We start from the raw sequence: 18,547 nt of genomic DNA, 5'->3' as shown, positions 1-18,547 counted from the left end.
GCTGAATTTTAGTCTCAGTCCGGCCCTGGTGGACATCGTCTTACTGAAAGGCATTACCCCATTAGTGGGTGCACACAATTCTAAATATAGCTCAGGACACAGTCCATAAACAGTAGTGGTGCACAACAACTATGCAACTACATAACGGTGAACATGGTCCTACGTTAAAGTAGCAGCCCGAATCCGAACACAAATACTGAACAGATCATACATAACACGATTATCAGATGAATCCCTAAAGTTGAGCTTACACATACAAGTGAGAAATGCAATCAAGGCACATATAAACAAAGAATATATAAACCTGTGCGGACCTTGATGGAAATACCCTTGACCAGCGTTTCGCTTGTTTCTTCCTCCAAGGACTAAAATTAGGAGGGCAATTTTTGGGGGAAGCGCTATAAACATTTGTTCCCTTTTGTTAGGGCCTTTCTCCCTCCTTTACCATCCCATTGTGTGTGTGTGTTGTGCCGTCCACAGGACCAACCCCTATTGAGTTGTGACATTATTACCAACCAGTACTATTTTCCGGGGAACCCATGGCTCAAGCTGAGGTTTTTGCTCGCCTGATCCAGCCCCTCACAGATGAGGTAACCGAGTTGCGGACTCAGGTAGTTCAGCAATTTCAGCAGGTGTCGGGTTCTTGGTCTTGGCTCATGTCCAGGCTCAACCGGAACCCATAATATCTCTCCCTGACAGGTTCTCTGGAGGTCTTTTGGTCTTCAAGGAAGACTGTAAGTTATAATTCAGGCTTCGCCGTTGTTCCTCAGGGAGCGAGAACCAGCATGTGGGGATTATAGTCCCCCTTCTCAAGGGTAATCCCCAATCCTGGGCCTTCTCCCTTCCGACTGATTCACCATCTTTGCGTTCGGTGGACAATTTTTTTTTGCAGAATTGGCACTGGTGAATGGGGATCCTGATCGTGTCTCCCTGGCTGAGTCCCGACTCCATAAGATAAAGCAAGGGGGCCAGCTGGCTGAGTAGTATTGCTCAGAGTTTCGGAGATGGGCAACTGACACTCAGTGTAATGACCCTGCTCTTAGGAGCCATTTTTGTCAGGGTCTGTCAGCCAGACTTCAGGATACTCTGTTTCAGTATGCTACTCCTGGGTCATTGGAGGCTGCCATGGCCCTTGCTATCCGGGTGGATAGACACCTCAGGGAGAGAGATACACCAAATCTACCCCCTGTTGTTCTTTCTAGGGAGGAGTACACACTAGTGAAGATGGATGAACCCATGCAGTTGGGAGGAGCCTCCTCTAAAACTAGGTTGCCTGTGGTTCGCCGTTGGACAGGGGCATGTTTTTTCTGCGGTATGACTGATCATTTCATCAATGTCTGCCCAGCTCGCGCCAAAGTTTGTACTCCATCACAAAAGCCGCGTTCCCCTGGTCATGTGGAGGGAGGCGACAAGGGTGTGTATATTTCCTCCTTCTTTACGTCTCAGTTTACAATTACAGCTGAAATGGTGGTTGGTGGGGAGACTGAGTCGGTACCGGTTCTTGTGGATAGTGGAGCTGGAGTCAATCTGGTGGATTCTTGCTGTGTTCAGATCCACGGTCTGATCGGTAGGACGCTTGTGAGACCCATTACCGTTCGGAAAATTGATCCTGTTCCTCTCAGCCAGGGTAGTGTGACCCAAGTCATAGATAATATTAACCTGCATATAATGACTCTTAATGAAGAGTCCCTGTCGTGCTCCATTTTGGAGGGTAAGCCAACTCCCATCGTCTTAGGCCTTCCCTGGCTGAAGAGACACTATCCGGTCATAGATTGGCGGTCCGGGGAAGTAGTGAGTTGGGACCAGTCTTGTAAGGACTGCTGCCTGCGTGCTACAGTCTCTGCCGTCCTTCTTGAATCTATCCTTTCTTCTCCGGTGGAGGTAGCTAAGGCGCTACTGGGGAATAGGGGCTGGATTCTACCCTCGACACAAGTATACTCTGAGTCTCGGGGTCCTCTCAGGAGGCGGGATCAGGGGAGGGTGGTGGTTCCCTCTAAATTCAGTGAGCAAATGAGTTTAGTGACACGTGGGGGATGTTTCTGTTGTCAGTTCCTCAAGGAGAGTACCAGCTGTTGGCAAAAGTACGCGTGGAAATAAACATTCAGGTCCAGACCTGTGTGTGAATGAGTACGTGTGGGTGTCCACTAAAAACGTCAAGTGGAAGTACGCATATGGGACCTGGAGATCTAGGGTGATCGGGCCATATCGGGTGTTGGCCGTTCTCAGCCCTAGGACCTTCCAGTTGGAGTTACCCCCAGTAATGCAAGCACAGAACGTATTCCAAAAGTCGTCGCTCTGGAGATTTGTGGCGCCTCCGGAGCCTACGTTATTTCCATCACCTATATTATTTCCGTCGCCATTGGGCTGGGTTTGCCATAAACCTGAGGATCAGGTGACTGCAGAGATGAATCCTAGTGGGTTGAGGCGTCCTCACTGTATATCATTTCTGGCAAGGTCCGGGGTTGAGGGTCCAGAGGCCCCTCGTTGAAAGGGGGGTACTGTCACAATTCAGGTTTGGATTCATGGCAGCTCTGATTCCTCTATTATTTAAATTTAGCTTTTATCCTTTCAGGCCTGCAATGCTTAATGTCTGTTTCCTTGCTGGCAGCTGCTGCATTGCTGGTCAGCTGATGTGGGTGGTGACCACTCCCACCATCCTTTATATAGTCACCTGACACATCAGCTGACCATTGGTGATAGAGTTTTCTAAGTAGACCAGCTGTGGAGTTGCAGCTTTCTGGTGTCAGCGCTGAATCTACTTCTTCTGTAGATTTCGGGGTCCTGTTTCCGTATCCTTTGTGGTGTGAAGCTTGGCAGCGGAGTCTGGAGCTAAGTTTTGTGTATTTACCTTGTCTGTCTCGTGCTTGTCATTGTCCCCTGTGATTCAAGAAAAAATGGAAAAAAAGTCGTCGGCTCACCCGTAATGTTGGTATTCCATCATCCAGATCAAGCACAGACAGGGCTGAGCAGCCAGAGCAAAACAATCGAAGCAGGTGTAGTCCAGCGAGATCCAGTGGGAGAAACTTTTTGTACTAAAATATAGCTTTTATTCAGCCATATAAAAACATGACATTAGAAAAAAATTATTCACCAAAATAAAACCGCAAATAACAGCAAAATACACACAGTACAGCGTTTATGACCAACACATTTCGACTCTAGGTCTTAATGATGGTAAGTGTGAGGGAATAATAGTACCTTCTAAATAGTCTCACCACATTCTGCTCCAGGTGGTCCAGTCAAGGAAATAGTCAGGAGCTCATGAACACAGCAGACAGCTGCATAGGGTAGAAGGAAATTTATCCTATTACATCATAACACATCGAAAAATAATACAAAATGAAAAAAAAACAACTAAAAACAACAAGAAATCCACAAAATAGGTAATGTCTATATATATATAAAAAAAATACTGTAACCCAGAAACATTTTCTATGAAACTTCATGTAACCGCTCCCAAACTGTGGGCTAATCACAACGCAGTTAACTATCTAATCCCTAGTGTACTGCAAAATGTATCCCTAACTACTGTATGGTTCCCTTAGTGGACAGACCTCCCGTATTCCCAGGGACGGCCTTAGGCATAGGCTGTAGGAGAACCGAACAAACAACACCAGCCATAGGGATAAAATATAACATTACTTTTTATCATATAAATATATAAAACTTCACATGACATCCTAACAACTCCATTGTTGCCATAATGTCTTCTTCATCCCAACCTCCCCCTTACAGTATCAGTATTTATACCAATGCCAAAAATGAACACTGCTTTTTAGTCCATGGGCTATTATTGCAGTCAATATCAGGGCTTATTTTGCCCTCTGCAATGCAAAGCGTGAAATATGCTGCTTAAGGCCCCTTTCACACATTGTTTTTTTGCTATCAGTCGCAATCCATCGTTTGCTCGATTGGAAGCCTATCGGATTCTGTTTTTTTTTAACTGAGCATGCTCCGATTTATTTTGATCCAATTAGCCAGATCCCCTAGTCGGATCCGTCGAAAAAAACAAATCCGTTGCATCAGTTTTTCACAATCTGCGACGGATCCGTCGAGCCAATGGATTGTGACTGATGGCAAAAAACTGATGTGTGAAAGGGGCCTAAGCCAGATTCACACATCATTGTGTTTTTGGACTGAGATTCACAAATTGTTTACGGATCTCCTGATGTGAGCTGGATAGCTTCATATATGCCTGAGGCAGTGACACACGGATGTGTGAATGCAGTCTTAAATATATATTTCACTGTATGTCTCTCTGCAGCATTTCAATTGTAGAAAGTCCAGTGGAAACACTGTGTGAACGCATCCTTGTGGTTTTATGTAATGTGATAAGTCGGAAGCTATGTAATGTTCGTGAAACATGAGGGCCCTGTCATTCAGAGTCTGGAGGTAGGAGGTAGGCAGGGGAAAGGCCGCTGTACATGTGACTATTCGGATGCATCCACATTTCCTCATTGCTCACACAAACGGACCTGCAGTTTCTCTTATCCATGGGTTCTAGGTAATACTTTCAACAAGCCTGTCTTGCTATGCATTGGAAACTTAATTGGGTTGATATGGGACATTGTTATCCCAATTAAATTTTAGGTCACACATACATTTTTTTTTGTTTCACATTACTGGCTTAGTCTAAGCTGCTCAATGGATATTGCTTGGATCCTGTTAATCTACTTGGTAGCAATTCACACCGGACCAGCAAATGCGCAGTGACAGATGCACTTAGCGTAAGCCACCACTGCTAGATAAGTCCTAAAGGAATGGGTATTCTTCATCCACTCCCAATAAGGAAGGGGCTTTCCAGTGCCCTTCCCAGACTGCTGTCGCAGGGTAGCTGACGACTGGTGATGCGGACGATGCTATAGTCAGGATATCAGAGTAAATCCCAAGTTAACAAAATTAAACCAAAATGAAAACCAAAAGGTCACCCAGAGGCAATATCTAAGGAAGAAGAATCTGAAAAGACCACAAGCAACTGCTGAGAAGAAACCTGGACTTTCACCAGAAAGCACTCACCATACAACTACACAAGAAAACTTAATAAACAGCACTTGAGTCAATAAGGAAGGCTTAAAAATAGCCAGCCCAATGCTAAAGATAATAAATCAGGTGATGTATTCCTCCCAGTCATGTCCAGGGAGCCACTCACTGCTCACTTAAACAGCAGGGTGCACACATTCCCACCATTGGCTTACACCAGACAAGGCAACGTCCTTCGTTGCCTGGCATCCGAGAGACACATCATCTCATGTCTCCTGGGCCCAAAACAAGTGGGAAGCATGGCGTCCCATATTCCCACATCATTTAGTACCTCCACACACTAGAAACCACCATGTGTAGTTGTATCATCCAAGTGCGCGAGAGCGTTGCCCTCAGCATGGACAGACCGGCAGGGGAAATGTGGAAACTGGAGGAGGATGATTGCGTCCACAACAGGTATTCCTAACAGATCTGCAGAGTCTTTGGGAAACTGTTTTTATCGTATCACAACACAATACTCATATTGATTGGGGATCAAAAAGATTGGGCATTAGAATTTATACTGCCCATCCATCTGGGGGGCGATAGGAGGCACCCAAGAATAATGGATGGTAGTCCAGTCCTGCCAAATATAGTGGGTTGGGCCAACTTTATTCTAATATGTATGAAGGTTCGAAGACGAGCAACAGATTTCTACAGAAATGAAAATAGGTATCACAGTAGTAGGTGCTTGGATTTGCTTTATACTATAAGCTAATTGTCGCTATTAATCAGACTGCCATAATAAATAAACATTCTATTTCATCTTTAGATTTTCTATTTCTTTTATTGCCTCTGTATATTTCTTTTAGTGCTGAGTGCTGACACTCCCGTGAAGTGTCTAAATGTGGAAAGTAATTACGCAGATATTACTGTGAGCATTTATATTGCTTACAAATATAAGTTATGAAACAGAATAGACGAGTGATTTACAACTCTACAAAAGCGAAATGAATTACTGCTTTGCTACCAGCAATCTGTTCAGTATATCTGGAAGTCAATACATTTCTCAACTACAGACTCCACCGCTGCATTTGCTTAGAGTGATATTTCTGCTTAGGGACACTTTTCCATTGCGTATCTTTCCATAACATAGATTTCCGTTGTTTTACAGCTCCCTCTCCCACCTGTACAAACCACTTGATGATCTTGGCATTACATAACCTTGCTTTTAATTGTACGTATATTGTTTCTAAGTTGCCCAAAAGCACTATCTCTAAAATATTAATATTCTCCTTATATTGTACATGAAGACTGCGATACGGCTGTATATATACATACAAATTATTTGATTTGTTAGTTAATAATCATGCTGTCAAACGTTGACAATGCCCTTTTTGTGGGAATTAAAGGGACACTGTCACCTGAATTTGGAGGGAACAATCTTCAGCCGTGGAGGCGGGGTTTTTGGGTGTTTGATTCACCCTTTCCTTACCCGCTGGCTGCAATATTGGATTGAAGTTCATTCTCTGTCCTCCGTAGTACATGCCTGCACAAGGCAATCTTGCCTTGCGCAGGCGTGTACTATGGAGGACAGAGAATGAACTTCAATCCAATATTGCAGCCAGCATGCAGCCAGCGGGTAAGGAAAGGGTGAATCAAACACCACAAAACCACGCCTCCACGGCTGAAAATTGTTCCCTCCAAATTCAGGTGACAGTGTCCCTTTAAATCAATAGGATACTTTTGAAAGAGAACCTGCAAGCTGTCCAGAACTGTCTGTTTTTAGTAACAATTTTAATTCCACTTGAACATTTTTGGGGCATCTTATCTCATAATTCTTTATTGTGTTGAAACTTTTGTTATTCTTCTAGAAATTTTACAATAAATGGACAACTGGGTGTTACCCTTTATCTTGTTGCAGTGATGTGTCCCCTGCACAGTTTTACGCCAGCAGTCCTGAATGGTCAACAGCAGACTATGCAGAGGCACACCCCAATATGTTAGACCCATCTGTCAGTTTATTCACAAGGTGTTGTTTTTTCTTTCTTTTTCCTTTCTTTAACACACACCTTTGAGCTCCCTGGCGTGCATGGAGGAGTGCTATTATTATTATTATTTATTTATATAACACTGTGAGTTACATCCAAAATACAGATCTAATTGACAGTAAGCAAACTAACAGCGATAAACTGGTACAGAGGGAAGAGGACCCTGCTCTTAGGGGCTTACTTTCTACAGGATGATGGGAAGGAGACAGTAGGTTGGGGGGTTGCAGCAGCTCTGGTGCCATTGAGGAGGCAGTGGGGTCATTGCAGGCTGTTCAATGTACAACGCCGTATAAGCATGGCACGAGGATAGAGGGCGCACAGGAGCTGTTCTCGTGCCATCCACAGAACGAGACGGCTGTTTTATAATCACACTGCAACAACCTGGATCACAGCTATGTGTGATCCTGGTTGCTTAAATTCTTTACATGTCGCTGTCAATACTGACTGAGGACAGTGGGAAAGCTTTCCCTCCACCAACTCATTGGTACCCCTGCAGCGAGATCGCGGGGTGCCGTTGGTTTGCCATGGCAGCCAGATGCTTAACAATGTCCTGCCTCATTGCCGTATCACTCAGCCTCTCAAATATTTCCAGAGCAAGGGTCTTATAAGGTATCAGTAATTCAAAGTCGTACTTTGAATGACTGGTAGTATACAAAACCAATTGTAACAATGAAAACTACATGAATTCCTCAGACAACCATTAATAGTCTCACTGATAGCAACCAAGGTGTTTAAGGGCGTCTGTTTCTGCATGTGGCACTCATACCAGATACTGAATAATTTGAGATGTTTTGACAATTTTGTCTCCATATTTTCATTATCTGCATATCATTATCATGTCTTTCGATCCTGTAATTGCCATAATTCCACAATTTTTACTTCTTGGTGTTGCAATTCTAACATTGAGGAGTGTGTGTTATAAATTCAGTGGATGAAATAAATATTAAACATGTCATAAATTTTCTAAGTAAATATATTTCTAAAGGTGCTATTCTCACCAGATATTGGTAACAACCAATCTAATCTACACAGAGAAATCCAAAGATATCCATAAATTAAGTTATGTGTAATACTGAGAAATTACATAGTGAAAACGTATTGAACACATGAAGAAAGAGAGGTGTAAAAAGACATGGAAAGATATGACACCACTGAAATCTATCAGTAATTAGAAAACAATCCTGCCACTTAGTGAAAAAAATATCAGCTGTTTCAGCTGATGGCCTATAAAAGGACTCTCATTACCAAGGTGCCAAACAAGAAAGATCTCATGATAGGTAAAACCAGTGAACTGTCCCAAGATCTTCACAACCTTATTGTTGCAAAACTTACTGATTGCATTGGTTACAGAAGAATTTCTAAACTACTGAAGGTTCCAGTGAGCACTGTTGGGGCCATAATCCAGAAATTGAAACATCATATTTCAATAGAAACTGGCCACGACCATTTGCTCCCCTCAACATTTCAGATACAGGAGTAAATAAGAATTACCAAAACAGTTGTCCAAGAGCCAAGGACCACCTGTGGAGAGATACAGAAAGACTAGAAATCAGCTGGTACAACAATTGTTTCAAAGTGAAAATAATGTGCTTAACCTCCATGGTCTGTATGCATACTCACCATATAAGACTCCATTGCTGAAGAAAAAAGCATGTTCAAGTGCATTTACAGTTTGCTCAGCAACATTTAGAAAAGCATGTGAAATACTGGATACTCAAATGAGACCAAAACTGAACTCTTTGGATGACACCATGTTTGGAGGCCAAAAGGCACTGCATATTTTTCAGCGTACAGCACTGGCAAACTTCATGTACAGTGCCTTGAAGCAAGTATTTTTGAAATGTAAGGGATATGGTTCATGATTTTTTAAATATTTTAAAAATGTAAATCTGAAAATTGTGACAATGCATTTGTATTCATCCCCCTTGACTCAATACTTTGTTGGACCACCTTTTCTCTGAAAGTCTTTTGGGATATGTCTCTACAAGCTTTCCACATTTAGGCTATGTGCACACGTTCAGGTTTTTTCGTGCTAAAACGCTATAAAAACCCTCACCTACTGTATTCTCACCCATCCCTTGTAGATTGTGAGCCTTCGCGGGCAGGGTCCTCATTCCTCCTGTACCAGTTATGACTTGTATTGTTTAAGATTATTGTACTTGTTTTTATTATGTATACCCCTCCTCACATGTAAAGCGCCATGGAATAAATGGCGCTATAACAATAAATAATAATAATAATAATGATATAAAAACTCATTAAAAACGCATACATTATGCATTCTATCATTTAGAATGCATTCTGCATGTTTTGTGCACATGGATGCGTTTTTTTTCGCGAAAAAAACGCATCGCGGTAAAAAAATGAGCATGTTCATTATTTTTGCAGATTTTCTGCGTTTTTACCGCAATTCTATGCATTTGGGAAAAAACGCACAAAAAATGCACCAAAAACGTGTCATAAACGCGTAAAAAACGTGGTAAAATCGCAGTAAAAACGCATGCGGATTTCTGGCAGAAATGTCCGGTTTTTGTCAGGAAAATTTCTGCAAGAAATCCTGACGTGTGCACATACCCTTACAGGCTGAAATTTTCGCCCATTCTTCTTTGCAAATTAGCTCTAACACAGCGAGAATGGAAGAAGGTGTCTGTGTGCATCAGTTTTCAGGTCTTGCCACAGATTCTCAAGGAGATTAGGGTCTGGATTGTGACTGGGTCAATCATACACATGAATCAGCATTGATCTAAATCATCCATTGTAGCTATGGCAGTAGATCTAGGGTTGTTGTCCTGCAGGAAGGTGAACCTACTCCCCAGTCTCATGTCTTTTGCTGCCTCTAACAGATTCTCCTCCAGTACTGCCCTGTATTTATCTCCATCCATGTTTGAAACTGAGAATAGTGTTTTCAAGGTAAAGTGCAGTGCTAGTTTTCTGCCCTACGTAGCGTTTTGCTTTAAGCCCCAAAAGTTCTACTTTGGTTCATCTGACCAGAGCACCTTCTTCCACATGCTAACTGTGTCTCCTACATGGCTTTACAAACTGGAAATGGGTCTTCTTATCACTTACTTTTAAAAATGGCTTTCTTCTTGCCACTTCTCCATAAAGGTCAGATTTGTGGAGTACAACTAATAATTGTGTATCTCTGCAGCTCCTCCAGGGTGACCATGGGCCTTATGGCTGCCTCTCTAATTAGTGCTCTCCTTGCTTGGGATATCTGTTTAGGTGGATGTTCATGTCTTGGTAGGTTTTTAGTTGGGCTATACTCCTTCAATTTTTGGAAGATGGATTGAACAGTCCTCTGTGAGATGTTCAGAGCTTGGTCTATTTTTTATAGTCTAACCCTGCTTTACTCTTCTCCACAACTTTATCCTTGACCTGACTGGTGTGTTCCTTGGTTTTAATAATGCTGTTTGATCCATAAGGCTCTCAATCAAACCTCTGAGGCCTTCACAGAATAGCTATAGGTATACTGAGAATAAATTACACACATGTGGGCTCAGTTTACTAATTGTGTGACATCTGGAGGCAATTGTTCATTCAGGATTTTATTTAGGGGTATCAGACTACAAGGGGCTCTATGCCAGTGTACGTGGCATGTTGTGAATTCCGCTCTTGGGCTCCCTCCGGTGGTTGTAAGTGGCACTGTTGTGAGTTCTGCTCTTGGGCTCCCTCTTGTGGTTTCAAGTGGTATGGCTGCTCCTTGGAGTTAACTGTCATCAGCTGCCTTCACTTATTTTCTCTTCTGCTTGGCTATTTAGGCCTGGCTGTTCCTTCAGCCAGTGCCACTTGTAAATGGTTTCTGGTTGGATTCACATCTCTTTGGATTTCCCTGTTTTCCTGACCAGTTCAGCAAAGCTAAGTTCTTGCTTGCTCTGTTCTGTTCACAGATTGTGGACTTATTCGTTCAGTGCTTTCTATGTTTGTCCAGCTTATCAGTATGAATTAATTCTGTCTTGCTGGAAGCTCTGGGAAGCAGATTTACTCTCCACACCTTTAGTCAGGTGTGGAGATTTTTTGTAAACTCTGCGTGGATTTTTGTAGTGTTTTATACTGACCGCACAGTATTCCATCCTGTCCTATCAAGCTAGACTGGCCTCCTGTGCTCATCCTGGTTTCATTCTGTGTATGTCTTTTCCCTCTCCACTCACAGTCATTATTTGTGGGGGGCTAATCTATCCTTTGGGGATTTTCTCTGAGGCAAGATAGTTTTCCTGCTTCTATCTTTAGGGGTAGTTAGCTCTTAGGCTGTGACGAGATGCCTAGGCAGAGTTAGGAGCATTCCATGGCTATTTCTAGTGTTGTGTTGAGCTTAGGGACTGCGGTCAGTACAGTTACCACTTCTTTCAGAGCTCATTCCATGTTGCTCCTAAACCACCGCATCATAACAGTACAAGTGGCCAAAAATGAATTAAATGCAGCTCAAAAGAAGGAAAAGAAAGTTCTGAACCATTTTTTTTCTGTGCTCTGGTTTGTCTCTTTTTTCCTCTTGATATCTGGGTGGTTCAGGATATATGCTCTGGCATGGATGTTCAGGGGTTTGTTTTCTCGTGTGGATCAACTTGCTGCAAGAGTACAGAATATCCAAGATTATGTTGTCCAGACTCCAGCTTTAGAGCCTAGAATTCCTACTCCTGATTTGTTTTTTGGGGACAGATCCAAGTTTTTGAACTTTAAAAATAACTGCAAATTGTTTTTTGCTTTGAAACCCCGTTCTTCTGGTGATCCCATTCAACAAGTAAAAATCATATCCTTGCTGCGTGGTAACCCTCAAGACTGGGCTTTTTCTCTTGGAACAGGGGATCCGGCATTAATGAATGTAGACGCATTTTTTCAAGCGCTCGGATTATTGTATGACGAACCTAATTCTGTGGATCATGCAGAAAAAAACCCTGTTGGCCTTGTGTCAAGGTCAGGAAGCGACAGAGTTATACTGCCAGAAATTTAGAAAATGGTCGGTGCTCACTAAATGGAATGAGGAGGCTCTGGCTGCTATTTTCAGAAAAAGTCTTTCTGAAGCCCTTAAAGATGTTATGGTGGGCTTTCCTACGCCTGCCGGTTTGAGCGAATCTATGTCTCTAGCCATTCAGATTGATCGGCGTCTGCGCGAGCGCAAAGCTGTGCACCATATGGCAGTGTCCTTTGAGCAAAGTCCTGAACCTATGCAATGTGATAGGATTTTGACTAGAACAGAACGGCAGGAATTCAGACGTCAGAATAGGCTGTGTTTTTACTGTGGTGATTCTGCTCATGTTATCTCTGATTGCCCTAAGCGTACTAAGAAAGTCGCTAGGTCTGTTACCATTAGTACTATACAGCCTAAATTTCTCTTATCTGTGACCCTGATTTGCTCATTGTCGTCCTTTTCTGTCATGGCATTTGTGGATTCAGGCGCTGCCCTGAACTTAATGGACTTAGAATTCGCCAGGCGCTGTGGTTTTTCCTTGCAGCCTTTGCAGAGCCCAATTCCTTTGAGGGGTATTAATGCTACACCCTTGGCCAAGGATAAACCTCAGTACTGGACGCAGATGACTATGTACATGGCTCCAGCACATCAGGAAGATTGCCGTTTTCTGGTGTTGCATAACCTGCATGATGTTGTTGTACTGGGTTTTCCATGGTTACAGGAACATAATACGGTGCTGGATTGAAAAACTATGTCTGTGACTAGTTGGGGTTGTCAAGGGGTACATAGTGACGTTCCTTTGATGTCAATTTCCTCTTCCCCCTCTTCTGAGGTCCCTGAGTTTTTGTCGGATTTCCAGGATGTATTTGATGAGCCCAAGTCCAGTTCCCTTCCACCGCACTGGACTGTGATTGTGCTATTAACTTGATTCCTGGTTGCAAGTTCTCTAAGGGCCGACTTTTCAATCTGTCTGTACCAGAGCATGCCGCCATGCAGAGTTATGTTAAGGAGTCTTTGGAGAAGGGGCATATTCGGCCCTCTTCGTCACCATTGGGAGCGGGTTTCTTTTTTGTTGCTAAGAAGGATGGCTCCTTGAGACCCTGCATTGATTATCGTCTTCTTAATAAGATCACGGTCAAATTCCAATACCCCTTGCCTTTGCTTACTGATTTGTTTGCTCAGATTAAGGGGGCTAGTTGGTTTACTAAGATTGACCTCCGAGGGGCATATAATCTTGTTCGTATTAAACAGGGTGACGAATGGAAAACTGCATTTAATACGCCCGAAGGCCATTTTGAATACCTTGTGATGCCATTTGGGCTCTCTAATGCTCCATCTGTGTTCCAGTCTTTCATGCATGATATTTTCCGCAATTATCTTGATAAATTCATGGTCGTATATTTGGATGATATTTTGATTTTTTCCGATGATTGGGAGTCTCATGTGAAGCAGGTCAGGATGGTGTTCCATATCCTTCGTGATAATGCTTTGTTTGTGAAGGGGTCTAAGTGCCTATTTGGAGTTCAGAAGGTCTCTTTTTTTGGGTTTTATTTTTTCTCCCTCGTCTATAGAAATGGATCCTGTTAAGGTCCAAGCTATTCATGACTGGATTCAACCCACATCTGTGAAGGGCCTTCAAAAATTTTTGGGCTTTGCTAATTTCTATCGCCGTTTCATTGCCAACTTTTCCAGTGTAGTTAAGCCCCTTACTGATTTGACGAAGAAAGGCGCGGATGTGACGAATTGGTCCTCTGCGGCTGTTGAGGCCTTTCAGGAGCTTAAACGCCGATTTACTTCTGCCCCTGTGTTGCGTCAGCCGGATGTTTCTCTTCCTCTTCAGGTTGAGGTTGACGCTTCTGAGATTGGGGCAGGGGCCGTTTTGTCTCAGAGGGAGTCTGATGGTTCTTTGATGAAACCGTGTGCTTTTTTTTCCAGAAAGTTTTCGCCTGCGGAACGCAATTATGATGTCGGCAATTGGGAGTTGTTGGCTATGAAGTGGACGTTTGAGGAGTGGCGACATTGGCTTGAGGGAGTTAAGCACCGCGTTGTGGTCCTGACTGATCATAAGAATAATTTATATCATAATAATATAATATATAATAATAATTAAATCATAAGAATATCATTTAATAATAATAATAATAATAATAATAATAATTTTTATTTATATAGCGCCAACATATTCCGCAGCGCTTTACAAATTATAGAGGGGACTTGTACAGACAATAGACATTACAGCATAACAGAAATACAGTTCAAAACAGATACCAGGAGGAATGAGGGCCCTGCTCGCAAGCTTACAAACTATGAGGAAAAGGGGAGACACGAGAGGTGGATGGTAACAATTGCTATAGTTATTCGGACCAGCCATAGTGTAAGGCTCGGGTGTTCATGTAAAGCTGCATGAACCAGTTAACTGCCTAAGTATGTAGCAGTACAGACACAGAGGGCTATTAACTGCATAAAGTGAATGAGAACATAATGCGAGGAACCTGATATATATTTTTTTTTTAAATAGGCCACACAGGGATCGTTAGGTTAATGCATTGAGGCGGTAGGCCAGTCTGAACAAATGAGTTTTTAGGGTACGCTTAAAACTGTGGGGATTGGGGATTAATCGTATTAACCTAGGTAGTGCATTCCAAAGAATCGGCGCAGCACGTGTAAAGTCTTGGAGACGGGAGTGGGAGGTTCTGATTATTGAGGATGCTAACCTGAGGTAATCAGCGGAGCGGAGGGCACGGGTAGGGTGGTAGACTGAGACCAGAGAGGAGATGTAGGGTGGTGCTGAGCCATGGAGTGCTTTGTGGATGAGGGTAGTAGTTTTGTACTGGATTCTGGAGTGGATGGGTAGCCAGTGTAATGACTGGCACAAGGTAGAGGCATCGGTGTAACGGTTGGTGAGGAATATGATCCTGGCAGCAGCATTCAGGACATATTGGAGTGGGGAAAGTTTGGTAAGAGGGAGGCCGATTAGTAGAGAGTTACAATAGTCCAGACGAGAATGAATAAGTGAAACAGTAAGAGTTTTTGCAGAGTCGAAAGTAAGAAAAGGGCGAATTCTAGAAATGTTATTGAGATGCAGGTAAGAAGAGCGAGCCAGTGATCGGATGTGGGGGGTGAATGAAAGATCAGAATCAAGGATGACCCCAAGGCAGCGGGCATGTTGCTTTGGAGTAATGGTGGAACCGCACACGGAGATGGCAATGTCAGGCAAAGGTAGGTTAGTAGAGGGAGAGAACACGAAAAGTTCTGTTTTTGACAGGTTTAGTTTCAGATAGAGGGAGGACATGATGTTAGAGACAGCGGTAAGACAATCACTGGTGTTTTCTAGTAAGGCAGGCGAGATGTCAGGAGAAGAAGTGTATAATTGGGTGTCGTCAGCATAGAGATGGTACTGGAAACCAAATCTACTTATTGTTTGTCCAATAGGGGCAGTATACAGCGAGAAGAGTAGGGGGCCTAGGACTGATCCTTGAGGAACCCCAACAGTAAGGGGAAGGTGAGAGGAGGAGGAACCAGCAAAACATACAGTGAAGGATCGGTCAGAGAGATAGGAGGAGAACCAGGAGAGAACGGTGTCCTTGAGGCCGATGGAGCGGAGCATAGTGAGGAGGAGCTGATGATCCACAGTATCGAATGCTGCAGAGAGATCCAAGAGAATTAGCATGGAGTAGTGACCATTAGATTTAGCTGTTAGTAGGTCATTAGAGACCTACTAACTGATTTACCTCGAGTCGGCCAAGCGGCTTAATCCTAGACAGGCTCGATGGTCCCTGTTTTTCTCCCGTTTTGATTTTGTGGTCTCGTATCTTCTGGGATCTAAGAATGTTAAGGCTGATGCCCTTTCTAGGAGTTTTTCGCCTGATTCTCCTGGAGTCCTTGAGCCGGTTGGCATTCTTATGTAAGGGGTGATTCTTTCTGCCATCTCTCCTGATTTGCGGCGGGTGCTTCAGGAATTTCAGGCTGATAGGCCTGACCGCTGTCCTGTGGGGAAGCTGTTTGTTCCTGATAGATGGACAAGTAAGGTGATTTCTGAGGTTCACTGTTCAGTGTTGGCTGGTCATCCTGGGATTTTTGGTACCAGAGATTTGTTTGCTAGGTCCTTTTGGTGGCCGTCCTTGTCGCGCGATGTCCGTGCTTTTGTGCAATCCTGTGGGACTTGCTCCCGAGCCAAGCCTTGCTGTTCCCGCGCTAGTGGGTTGCTTTTGCCTTTGCCGGTCCCTGAGAGGCCCTGGACGCATATTTCCCTGGATTTTATTTCGGATCTTCCTGTTTCCCAGAAGATGTCTGTTATCTGGGTTGTTTGTGACCGGTTCTCTAAAATGGTCCATCTGGTACCTTTGCCTAAGTTGCCTTCCTCCTCAGATCTGGTTCCATTGTTTTTTCAGCATGTGGTTCGTTTGCATGGCATTCCAGAGAATATTGTGTCTGACAGAGGTTCTCAGTTTGTCTCTAGATTTTGGCGGGCCTTTTGTGCTAGGATGGGCATTGATTTGTCTTTTTCTTCGGCGTTTCATCCTCAGACTAATGGCCAAACTGAGCGAACTAATCAGACCTTGGAGACCTATTTGAGATGCTTTGTGTCTGCTGATGAGGATGATTGGGTGTCTTTCTTGCCGTTGGCCGAGTTTGCCCTTAATAATCGGGCTAGTTCGGCTACTTTGGTTTCTCCTTTCTTTTGTAATTTTGGTTTTCATCCTCGTTTTTCTTCTGGGCAGGTTGAGCCTTCTGATTGTCCTGGTGTTGATTCTGTGGTGGACAGGCTGCAGCAGATTTGGACTCATGTGGTGGACAATTTGACGTTGTCTCAGGAGAGGGCTCAACGTTTTGCTAACCGCCATCGGTGTGTTGGTCCCCGGCTTCGTGTGGGGGATTTGGTTTGGTTGTCTTCTCGTCATGTTCCTATGAGGGTTTCGTCCCCTAAGTTTAAGCCTCGGTTTATTGGTCCTTATAAAATTTCTGAAATTATTAATCTGGTGTCGTTTCGTTTGGCTCTTCCAGCCTCTTTTGCCATTCATAATGTTTTCCATAGATCTTTGTTGCGGAGATATGTGGTGCCCGTTGTTCCCTCGGTTGACCCTCCTGCCCCGGTGTTGGTTGAGGGAGAGTTGGAATATGAGGTTGAGAAGATTTTGGATTCTCGTTTTTCGAGGCGGAGGCTTCAGTATCTTGTCAAGTGGAAGGTTATGGTCGGGAGGATAATTCTTGGGTTGTTGCCTCCGATGTCCATGCCACCGATTTGGTTTGTGCTTTTCATTTGGCTCGTCCTGATCGGCCTGGGGGCTCTGGTGAGGTTTCGGTGACCCCTCCTCAAGGGGGGGTACTGTTGTGAATTCCGCTCTTGGGCTCCCTCCGGTGGTTGTAAGTGGCACTTTTGTGAGTTCTGCTCTTGGGCTCCCTCTTGTGGTTTCAAGTGGTATGGCTGCTCCTTGGAGTTAGCTGTCATCAGCTGCCTTCACTTATCTTCTCTTCTGCTCGGCTATTTAGGCCTGGCTGTTCCTTCAACCAGTGCCACTTGTAAATGGTTTCTGGTTGGATTCACATCTCTTTGGATTTCCCTGTTTTCCTGACCAGTTCAGCAAAGCTAAGTTCTTGCTTGCTCTGTTCTGTTCACAGATTGTGGACTTATTCGTTCAGTGCTTTCTATGTTTGTCCAGCTTATCAGTATGAATTAATTCTGTCTTGCTGGAAGCTCTGGGAAGCAGATTTACCCTCCACACCTTTAGTCAGGTGTGGAGATTTTTTGTAAACTCTGCGTGGATTTTTGTAGTGTTTAATACTGACCGCACAGTATTCCATCCTGTCCTATCAAGCTAGACTGGCCTCCTGTGCTCATCCTGGTTTCATTCTGTGTATGTCTTTTCCCTCTCCACTCACAGTCATTATTTGTGGGGGGCTAATCTATCCTTTGGGGATTTTCTCTGAGGCAAGATAGTTTTCCTGCTTCTATCTTTAGGGGTTTTTAGCTCTTAGGCTGTGACGAGATGCCTAGGCAGAGTTAGGAGCATTCCACGGCTATTTCTAGTGTTGTGTTGAGCTTAGGGACTGTGGTCAGTACAGTTACCACTTCCTTCAGAGCTCATTCCATGTTGCTCCTAAACCACCGCATCATAACAGTGGCAATATTCAGATTTACATTTAGAAAAATGTGTATAATTTCCTTTGCACTTGAAAAATGCTTGCTACTTTGTTTAGGTATATCACATACAATCCCTATAAAATCCATTTAAGTTTGGGTGTAACATGAAAAAATGTGGAAAAGTTCATTGGATATGAATACTTTTTCAAGACATTAAAAGTGAAAGAAGGATGGGCAAATGTACCAAGACATTCTTGATAAAAAAAATGTGCTGCCATCTACCAGGATGATGAAGATGAGATGGGAGTGGACATTTCATGCTGGCAGTGATCCCAAACACAAAGCCACGAAAACTCTCAATTAGTTTCAGAGAAAGAAAATGAAGCAGCTAGAATAGCCCAGCCAATCACCTGAAATGAATCCAATAGTAAATTTATGGAAGATACTAAAGCTCAGAATTCATAAAAGGAGCACGTGAAACCTTCAGGATATGAAGAGTGTTTGTGTAGAAGAATGGGCAAAAACATCATTTTGGAGCAATGCATGCGACTA

The 18,547-nt window shown here is 43.5% G+C and overlaps 1 protein-coding gene across 5 annotated transcripts in view; it reads left to right on the top strand.

Moving 5' to 3' along the window:
• DGKA (diacylglycerol kinase alpha) overlaps window positions 1–18,547 on the top strand; it is a 348,225-nt gene that overhangs the window by 207,155 nt on the left and 122,523 nt on the right. The window contains exon 3 of one of the 5 annotated variants that reach the window (XM_069758425.1): window positions 6,134–6,196. The exons of the other annotated variants lie outside the window; for them this stretch is intronic. The gene's annotated coding sequence lies outside the window, so the exon portion shown is untranslated. The remainder of the gene's footprint in view (window positions 1–6,133; window positions 6,197–18,547) is intronic. 5 annotated transcript variants of the gene reach the window in all.

Source organism: Ranitomeya imitator, chromosome 3 (genome assembly GCF_032444005.1).
Source record: "Ranitomeya imitator isolate aRanImi1 chromosome 3, aRanImi1.pri, whole genome shotgun sequence".
Lineage (NCBI taxonomy): Eukaryota > Metazoa > Chordata > Amphibia > Anura > Dendrobatidae > Ranitomeya > Ranitomeya imitator.
This window is presented reverse-complemented; position numbering and strand designations above follow the sequence as displayed.